The sequence below is a fragment of the Aulonocara sp. 'chitande type north' Nkhata Bay genome, linkage group LG15 (assembly GCF_057382095.1).
Source record: "Aulonocara sp. 'chitande type north' Nkhata Bay isolate Kocher_YH1m ecotype deep benthic linkage group LG15, A_spYH_male_GT1.1, whole genome shotgun sequence".
NCBI classification, from domain to species: Eukaryota; Metazoa; Chordata; class Actinopteri; order Cichliformes; family Cichlidae; genus Aulonocara; species Aulonocara sp. 'chitande type north' Nkhata Bay.
The window spans coordinates 33,741,089-33,749,767 of record NC_141358.1 but is presented as its reverse complement, the minus strand read 5'-3'; the positions used below and the strand labels follow the sequence as shown (position 1 = coordinate 33,749,767).

The 8,679-nt window shown below is 38.6% G+C and overlaps 1 long non-coding RNA gene across 1 annotated transcript; it reads left to right on the top strand.

Moving 5' to 3' along the window:
• Positions 1-543: 543 nt before the first annotated feature.
• LOC147313448 (uncharacterized) lies at positions 544-4,334 on the top strand. Its single transcript, XR_015125068.1, has 3 exons — positions 544-777; positions 1,124-1,220; positions 3,486-4,334. It is a non-coding gene; the product is annotated as an uncharacterized LOC147313448 (long non-coding RNA).
• Positions 4,335-8,679: the final 4,345 nt, after the last annotated feature.

Sequence of the window (8,679 nt, the reverse complement as noted above, 5' to 3'; positions counted from 1 at the left end):
TTTGCAACACTAGGGTGCACAAAAATGACCATAGCTGCTGACTCAGCATTGATTCCAATTTGGTTTTGGAGAATGAAATGAAAACAGATCAAGTGGGATTATTGACATTGTAGCTTGTGTATAAAAAAGTTTGGGTTTTTTTTCGTATTTACTGTCAGAAATGATTCTGTCCTGTCATGCCACACCTTATGTTTGCTTTTGTTGATAAAAAAAAAACTATATATATATATATATATATATATATATATATATATATATATATAATTTTATTTTATTTATTTATTTATTTATTTTTTGAGTTAACACATTCCTCAGTAGAAATACATGCACTGGGGGCGAGTGGAGACCCCTCCAAGATCGCGGTCGTTGGGGATACACGCTCCAACAGACTGGCCCAGTCCATGTCACCTCTATGTATATTTGATCTATGGAAAGCCACGTTAGGCCTTCCAGCACCCAGTGTATTCAGGTCTATGTAGTTTTGAATGTTTGGTTCTAGCTCACACAGCTTTGACAGGTGAAACTTATTCACTGTATTGAAGACTCACAGGTGAAGTTGAAAATACCATCTTTTGTATTTTTGTGCAGGCACAACTTTCTGGTGTTATACACTGTCCTGGCGTTGCAGATCTAGGAGTTCCAGTTAAGACGTGGTCAGCCTTCTAAAGAAAGTGGGAATCTCACCGAAATATTCAGTTACTTTGCTGTGTTTCTTGCCAGGACAAAGGCTCAAACCATCATCTTCTCCTGGTATCAAATACCAAGGTACCTTCTGAAGTAAGCTTTAACAAGTAAGCTTGAATTGAGTAATTCAGAATCATGAAGTATGGATTGGCCTTGCAAAATCTGTAAATTTGCAACCTCCACTAAGGAAGAGCTGATGAAACATTATAGGTTACGCCATATCCCCAGTGTACAGCCTCTGCCATGTCCTTACCTAGATTGTTTTTGTTCATTTAAGTCATGGGGTAGCCAAAAATCACACAGATCAAGGAAACACTCAACTCACTCAACAATGAGAACCTCTGAAATACTCAGTTTCTGTTGCCAGTTCTGTAATGTGGGCACATTTTCCACTGAAAAAGAGTATTTTGAACACCTTCTATTTTTTTCTATCAATCAGGACAACACAGTTGAAAAGCGCAGAGAAATTGCTGTTCGCTGCCTCATAGTCTATCTTGGAGAGAAGGAGGAGGATCTTTTCAAACAATACAGCGCAAGTACTTGAGTTGGTTTTTAATTTTTTGTTTAGTTTTGAATGCATGTCTCTGTTGGGTCTTTGTGTTTTGTTCATTGGATTTTCTGTTCAGGGTTGAGTATTTAAGTCATTCAGTGCCATAGACGTCTTTAGACGTCAAAATGAATCCGAACGCTCAGTGCCATAGACGCCTCTTGAGCTTTTTATTGAATTGAGAAGGTGGTGGAGTTGATTACATGGATAAAATCCCACCAGCGTGACAGTCGGCTCTACTGAGAACGAGTATTGTGGCGCGATTTTTGATCCAGCTCGTCATTTCGAGCTTGAGGTGTCTGCAGCCTGACGTCATGGTTTTTCTAGCGATTCCAGTGAACATGAACCGGATTTATCTGACCAGTATCTCCTGTTAGAAACTTCTGAAGGCAGCAGGGACCAGAATAATGAACGATTTGCTGCATAAAACGCACAGAAATTGTTGATAGACGAACCGATGGCCGGGTGGGGGGTGAACAGACTAAGTCGCGCACTCACTTGTGCGGGAGTAACACACACACACAGACTCTCTGAATCATAAATCAGTCGCTTTTTTCTTATATATTTTTCAAATGTTGAAATTGTCTATAAACAACTATTTTTATACAAAAAATAATCTGCCAAAAGTACATTTTTACAGGTGATTTTTTTACTTCATAGTAGTAAAACATAGTTGAGATGTTGCATGAATCATTGAAACACGAAATATTTACATCAAAGTCACTGATCTGCTAGAAAAACCTATTTACACAAAGCGCTTTTGATCCAGAAACAGGTGTTTTGTCATGAAAGTTTCTCTTTTCTACTGCAGATTTCTAAATAACAGAGGTAGAAACATTTTTTTTTGCTGCTGAAAGAAGAGAGACTCATTTTTGTCATGGTGGTTTCAGAATTCACATAGTCATAGAACAAAATATTCTGTGAGCCTTCAAAATCAGTGAAAAAGCTAAATATCTCTGGCACTGAGGGGAGTATGAAATCTGAGAGTGGCTGGCACTGAATGAGTTAAGGGACATTCCAACCCTAAGTGAAGATATGTCTATTGCCATGTATAAGTGAGAAAAAAGCATTTCAGAATTACAATCTGAAGATGTTTATTGCCATTGTCATTGAACATAATTTGCTGAATAGAAACCTGTTTCCGTGATAAGGTGCAACATAAACACACAGGATAAAAAATTTTGTAGCCAGCGCAGTCATTTTCCTGATCTGGCAGCAGCTTTAGCAGAGCATAAACAATGGAAGTGAATGGCAGGTACTAGCATTTTGTGTGCAAAAGTGATTAAAATCACTCAATAATGATACCAAGTATTCCTGGGGAGCTCAACAATCATGCTGACTGCAAATGAAAAGTATGAATTGACATGAAGGATTTTCAGGAGCCGATTTAGACTTGGGACTACATTACGACAAAGCACTGCTGTAAGCCTCCACATGGTTATAACACAGCAGTTGAAGCCACTGCCGACCAGTGTCTATAAACCAACATGCTATTTGTGCAATATTTCTTCAACAAATCAAAGACCCATCCATTGTTACTGCAGCTTACCATGCTTGTATAGTAGTGGCTGTGTGTGTTTGTTTATGGAAGCTGGAGGCTTTTCCAACTGTTGCGTTATATCCATGCACCATGCAGTGGATGTTTACAGCGGTGTTTGTCGTAACTGCAATGTAGTCTCAAGTCTAAATCAGCTTCTGCAAATCTTCCGTGTTACTTTTGCACTTTTCATTTGCCGTGAACATGATTACTGAGCTCCCAAGAAATATTTGTTTTCATTACTGTTTTCATTTTTGTTAGTCATTTTAATCACTTTTGCACACAACATGCTAGCACCTGCTATTCACTTCCATTGTTTGTGCTCTGCTAAAGCAAATGGATTGCTTCCGGATCAGGAGAATTAGTGTGCTGTTTACAAAAGGCTTGTTTCTCACTTTCTAACTGTGGCAATATGGCAATAGATAAAATTTCACTTAGAAGTGGAATAACCCTTAAAAATGATTTATTAGATTTTCTTTTCAAAGTGGAAAAACAAAACTGTGAAAAACAAGACATTTTTTATTTTAAACGTTGGATTATGGTTTAATTTAGCTTTTAAAAATTACAGAATGACAAAGTAAAATCACTGAAAAACACAAAAGACAACCTGTTTTAGCTTATTTTCCTACCTGTAGTAGTTCATTCCCTTATGCACGTCATCCTGAAGTGCTTGAGCTATGTATTTTATACATCCTAACATTTAATTTCTCCTACAAGGATGAGGAGGAGCTCAACGCAGACCTTGCAATGCAAATCATGAAGATTGCTATCATTGGTGATGGGCCTCCAACCATCATCGTTGAGGGATCCAAGATCCTGGAGAGGATTGATGTTGCCAGATCCTGTGCTTTGATGATGGGAGTAATCTACGCTCTGAACCTTACCTATCCCAAGCAGCTGAAATTTACCTTTGAGGTATTTCAAAAGCTATGCCTTGAGCTTGATGGACAAAAAGCCAGCTCTAAAGTAATGAATCTTTAGTTTGGTATTTTCTAGAGCAGACTTGATAGACCATTCATGAGTGAGTTTCACAAAAACCTTATTCCTGCATTTCTGGCACTACTTCATTGTGTTTTACTAAATTTTAAAGCGCTGTTCTTAAGTCTTCTGAGTTAATGGTTTGCTGTGTCTTAAATGCTGTTATTTGCACATTTTTAAGGAATGCGTTTAATTTCTCCCATGACCTGTGTTCTGAGGGTATTGGTGTGTTTTAAAGTTTGTGTAATGCCCTCTTTAGCTGGCCTTAATCTTGAGGGTGAAAAGTCAAATATGGAAGAGAATCAAGAATACTTTGTAAGAGTGCTGACAAAGTTGAATGAAAGAAGCTTTGCTCATTTTATGTTTAAATTAGTGCATTTAATGTATAGCAGCCTGTCATCTTTTGTTTTGATTCACTGTCACATGTTAAAGTAAAAAAAAAGAGGATTCAAGTAGTAGGTTTTATTACAATTTTAATACACAGTTCCTTAAGTTTCAGCGGGCAATTTGTGTTCTAGGAAACTGAAGCCCACAAATCTTGCACTTCGCATGCACGTTAAAGAATTGTGATGTTTGTTATTGTAATTAAATGGGTCTAACTCATTTGAATACATCTGTCTGAATTTCTATTCTTTCTGAGCACCAGGTACGAGTCCGTTAGCTGATGTCCAGGTATTTGGCATCACATCTGCCGCATTCAAACAAATACACACAACATCCATTTCTTTTTTCTGAAGGTCATGACACAAGCGCACACACAGCCCATGTTAAGGCTGACGTTCGTTTGGGGAAAAAAGTGATCGACAAGTTTCTAAGGTCTTAGAACCTTGACTTCTTTGTGGGCAGGCACCACCATGCATGAGCCTGCCTACGCGGTAGTCATGGTTATAAGACACAGCCAAATGATCAAGGTTGTATTTTGGAGCGAATTAGCCTGCTGGGAAACAGGTAAATACCCTTATAGAATCTCCTGTGGGACCAAAAAATTACTACACTGTAACCAAAATATCATATTTGACCAACATAAATACTATTTATGCCGACAGTTAAGTTCATTTTAATTATAAATGTGTTTTATTTTGATCAAAAAGTTACTTCACCATACATAAATATAATCTTGGATCAACTTAAATTCCTGTGTATTTGTTGACAATTATTAAGTTCATGTTACTCAGAATGTGTTTTTTTTTTGTGGCCAAAAAGTAACTTCACTATACATAAAATTCACGTTGGATCAACTTAAATTTTTGTGTTCTAGTCGAAAATTATTAAGTTAATTTTACTTAAGAATGTTTTTAATTGTGGCCAAAAAAGCTACTTCACCATACTCAAAAATATTGCTTTGAATTAATGTTATTCTGCCAGAAGTTGGCTTAACTCAAAAATTCTAGTGGAAAACGTTAACATGTTTTTTTTATTTGAACCAATGTTTTACTTATTAGAGTGTAGGTTAACTAGTAGCTGATACAAATCAGGATTTAAAACCATTTTTTGTTTGTTTTTCTGTTTGACTCCTTGTTTTGTTTAATATTGCAATTTATATGATAGTATTATGGGTTTGTTAAACTTTTCGATGTGCAAATGTTGGAAAATGAAATATCACAGCTGGAAATCAATGAAAGTGGAAATTCAGAAGAAGTTCTGTCCAATATCTCAGTCTTTCCATGTTCTGTGCAAAATATTTTGGCTCATGTGCAATATCTTGGTCCCAGTAGAACTACCATCTCCACCCTAAATGACCATAGCCCTTCCATCCTTATTTATTTATTACATTATATAATTGCCCTTGTATACAGACCCACAATGTTTCTGTTTCAATATTTCGTACACATATACATTGCTTTTTATTTTATTTTATTTATTTATCCCCCCCCCCCCCCCCCCCTTTGTTGTATATTGGTTTCTCTTCTTCTTACTTTTGCACCTTTGTGGTCAAGCTACCCAATTTCGCTGTACAAGAAACTGCACAATGACAATAAAAAGCTCTAAGTCTAAGTCTTTTCCTCATTAATGCACAACATAGATAACTATGTAATGTGTCTGTTGCACACTTTGTATGTCAGGAATAACCATAAATGTGTTGTCTTACAAACGGCTGTATCAGGTCTTTGCATCCACAATAAGCGAGGATAACAGAACTCCTGGAAAGCAGAAAAAAAATCTGGTTCTTGTTTTTAAGACAGCTATCTTTAGTTTAACGTCCGTCAAAATCCGTCAGGAGGGATCAGGAGAGAGCAATGGTCTGCCAAGCCATTCCCTGTTTCAAAGTTTAATAGTTTTGCACCTGCTGTCGCTTTAATATTAAACTAATGAGGTTGAAATGGACTCACAGTGGTTTCTGCTTCTTAATTGGACAGATTTATATCCCTTAAGTATAACCAACTTTGTGTTATCTGCAACCCGTTCTCACTCCCAAAGCGTAACATTTTACGCTAGGTGACAAATCGTCACCATATTACGTTTTCGGTTACCCACCACGTTCCTAAATGACGACCTCGGAAAAAGAGGAAATATGAGAACCGTCTGGACTGCACCTACACATGTTCGCTCTTATTCTTCAAATCGCTTAGAAACACGCTATTTAACATCATTAAAGTCCTGGTTAAGGTCAGGAATAAGGTTATGGTCAGGGCTAGGGATAAGGTTAGGTTTAGGGCTGGAATACAGGGCTGGAACATCTATTACCGCGGAAGCGTCATTGCACTGGATCCCAGCCATAACCCGCCGCGTACCATAAGAACGCCGAAGGTCTCCTTTCGCGTTCCTCAGGAACACCGCGGGACGTGACAAAACGTCGACATGTTACGCCTCGGGAGTGAGAACGCTCTGACATGTCAGTTATGAGGAGTGAAGGAAAAAATACAAGATTGATGATACAGGATCTGGATCAGATGGAGAAACAGGCGGAGGAGGCAGGAAGCCAGCAAGAGGTAGGAAGGCATCAAAATGAATAGCACAAACATGTTAAATATAGACCATCAGCCACCATGTTTTAACTCAACTCTAAAGGTAAATACTTCAAGTCCCTCTTCCAGCCTTGCGAGCTATAACCTCCAACCTCTTTGTTGTGTCGTGCCTCTCCCAGGTCGTGGCCGTGGCCGACGAGGTCCAAACGTACAGAGCTCCGGTGACCACAAAGCACGCTCGGAGCTGAAAACAAAGGATCAGATCATGAAGCAGCGCAAGAAAAAGCAGAAGCACCAGTTCCTGCAGGGCGGGGGGATGAGGAAGCTCCGCTCCAAGAACAAAAAGTGGCTCGGAGAAGTTAAAAAGTCAGGTTTTGGAAGGGGTGGCCATAAGAAAGGCAAGCTGAGGAAGAAACTGTGAGGAGGACAGAGGGTTGATGGTGTGGAGGACATCACGAGGAACTGGGTGATAAGCGTCAGAATCATCTGAGAACAGGGACGTGCAGAGGGGGGGGGGGGCTAGAGGGGCTTGAGCACCCGCCCCTTTCCTGATGAGTGCCCAAAGTGCCCTTTTGTTGAGGCAACTTTTAAATTTTATTTATTTATTTATTTATTTATTTATTTTATGTGTGTGTGCGTGCGGAGTCCTGTCTGTGCCCCTCAACAATAATATTTAACTATTAATCATAGTTTTGCTAAATAAAAGGATCTGGCTTGCATCAGTCACATGATCACATTTAACCAATGATCGCCCTCGACGGCAGAACGCGCTGGTTACGAGCCGGGAACGAGCTCACAAAGAGCACGCGCATTTGTTGCGGTCCGGAGCTGTAGGAGAAACACAAGTTAACTCAGAGACACAGACTGATGCGACAAACCCAGTAAGTAGGTGTACAGCGCACACTGTAGTGTGTAGCACACAGGAGTATTAGCTTATTACATACACGTTGGTAAGCTGTCTTGTTGCAACTGACGAACTGAAACAAACGAGCGTGCTGTGTGTGCAACAGCGTGACAAACATTACCTGTCCTTTTATTAACTGCACAAGTAGTGCTGGTCATAGCTGCTGGCTACCTGTGTAAGGCTGTCATGGGTCTGTAGCTCTGTCACCGTTTTAGGGAACATATTTAGTTTTAAAGTAAGTTTCTGGGCATTTCCTGCCTTTCTGGAGGGATTATATTTCACTAAAAAACGATCTAATATGCATGTCCACATAATAATTATTATAATTATAATATATTAAAAAACACACGCTGTATTTTAAAGAACATACATTAAGAAGCAGATTATATTAGATTTATATTTTAAATAAGACAAAAGTTGGATTTTACAGCAGTAAAATGATTGTATCTCTACAGTTTAAAAATGTAATAAGCTTTGCCCTGCACAGAGTGGATAGTGAAACAAATGGAATCATCATAAATACATTATTTCATATTTATTACTTCCCCCTCCTCATTGCTTTATTATTGTAGCTCTAGTAATAAATAATAATGTAAGGATTCTGGATCAGCACCGTGATGCCCATAGTATATACAGTATTCTGAAGAAGGTCTAAAATGTCACTGTGTGTGCATGTGTGTGTTTTATTTAGCTGGATTTAAAAAAATATTACTCATGATATAACATTGTGCAGACATGGCTGGTAAGGACATGAGGAGGAAACAGTAGGAGCTGTATGAGGCTACTAAAGGCAGGGCTATAACATTTTGCTGTCATCATTTTATTATAGATCAAGTGCAAGAGTTGTTAGGTGTGGATAATTAGATTATAGTTTATTGCAATAGCAAGTTGTGCCTTGTTCTCAGATAGACAGCAAGTGGAGAGTGATATATGAAATGATGGGAAGGAAGGAAGAAGAGAAGCAAAGAGTGATTCACAGGCAGAGCCGAGTTTATGTCACAGTTTTTCGTTGCCTTATGGTTCCAAGCGCTGTCACCAATCTTTGCATTTTGTTATTATCTCATGAAACTTGTTTAATCAGCTACCATCTCTCCTGTGGACTTTTTAATGTCTACAGTCTCAG